This window comes from Pyrus communis, chromosome 5 (genome assembly GCF_041283825.1).
Source record: "Pyrus communis isolate YQ-2024b chromosome 5, ASM4128382v1, whole genome shotgun sequence".
Taxonomy (NCBI): Eukaryota; Viridiplantae; Streptophyta; class Magnoliopsida; order Rosales; family Rosaceae; genus Pyrus; species Pyrus communis.
The window spans coordinates 24,884,478-24,885,992 of record NC_142569.1 but is presented as its reverse complement, the minus strand read 5'-3'; the positions used below and the strand labels follow the sequence as shown (position 1 = coordinate 24,885,992).

The 1,515-nt window shown below is 41.0% G+C and overlaps 1 non-coding gene across 1 annotated transcript; it reads left to right on the top strand.

Moving 5' to 3' along the window:
- Nucleotides 1-965: 965 nt before the first annotated feature.
- Nucleotides 966-1,076, top strand: LOC148697016 (small nucleolar RNA R71). The gene has a single exon (XR_015963243.1). It is a non-coding gene; the product is annotated as a small nucleolar RNA R71 (small nucleolar RNA).
- Nucleotides 1,077-1,515: the final 439 nt, after the last annotated feature.

The window sequence follows — 1,515 nt, the reverse complement described above, 5'->3', positions numbered from 1 at the left end:
TACTTAGAATATCAAAAATCTCCTTAAATGACTTATCCTGCTTGCTCTTGGCAAGTCTTCCAGGGAATGGTATTGGTGGAGTGTAAGGTTTCTCGGCCTTGTGAAGATTTGGTGCTTCAAACGAGGGGGTAGCATGGCTTGGTTCCTCATTTAGTTTCTCATTTTCTCCTTGAGTAACCCCATCATTCACATGATCAGATTCATTAGTAACTTCATTGCCAACTCTATTATTGATAACCTTACCACTTTTAAGTGTAGTGATTGCTTTGGCTTGCTCTTGGTTCCTTTGGAGTATCACGGGTTGGCTTGGAAACTTTCCAACCTCTCTTTGGCTCAAGGCATCTGCAATCTGCCCCAATTGTGTCTCCATTTTGGTTAGAGCCGCCGAATGTTGTTGGAGAGTGCTATTGGTGGTTTGTTGGAATTGCAAGGTATTTTGGGCTAACAATTTAACCGTATCCTCAAGAGTAGGTTTTGGTTGGAAGTTTTGGAATTGATTGTTGTTCTTCCACGAAAGATTGGGATGATCTCTCCAACTTGGGTTATATGTATTGGAATACACATCATTCCTTGGCCTTTGATTGTAAGAATTCATGAGGTTCACTTGCTCTTGGACATACTCGGGGTAAGCCTCCCTAGATGGACATTGATGAGTAAGGTGGCTTGGTATGTTGCAAATGGCACACACTTCACTTGCTTTTGGCACCATGTTGAGCACGGATTCAAGCTTCTTTTCTAGGTTAGCTACCTGCAAAGAAAGATCATGATTAGAGCTTGTTTCATATACTCCAACTCTCTTACCCCTTACATCTTTGTGTTGAGCATTAGATCCCAACATCTCATAAATGTTATATGACTCTTGAGCATTCTTTTTCTTCAAAGCTCCACCTGCTGCATTATCAATAGTTGATTGACATGTTTGGGTTAGTCCATCACAGAAAATTTGCATTTGTAAGTGAAGAGGTAACCCATGGTGTGGACATTGCAACAAAAGGCCTTTAAAGCGCTCCCAACACTCATTGAAAGGTTCTCCATCATCTTGTTTGAAGTTGAAGATTTGTCCCCTTAATGTGGCTATCTTTTGAGTGGAAAAAAACTTTTCCAAAAACTTCTTAGCCACGGCATCCCATGTGGTGAGTGAACCAGGTACTAGAGTCATTAACCAACCCTTGGCCCTATCTTTCAAGGTGTAAGGGAACACTCTCATCCTCAGATTTGCTTCACTTACTCCCTGTAAAGGTAAACCACTCACAACATTGTAAAATTCTTTAATATGAGCTAAAGGATCTTCATTAGGTAAGCCATAAAAAGAAGGAAACATATGGAAATGTGAAGATTTAAGATCATAGTTTCTAGCTTCTGTGGGCAGCAAGATACATGAAGGTGAATTTGGTATGATTGGTTGAGCAAAATCCTCCAAAGCTCGAAGATCATCTTGGTCGCCCGCCATCTCTTCTTCTCTTTCCCAATTAAAGTGCTCCGATCCTTCACTTGTTGGACTAGACGGTTTCCCTT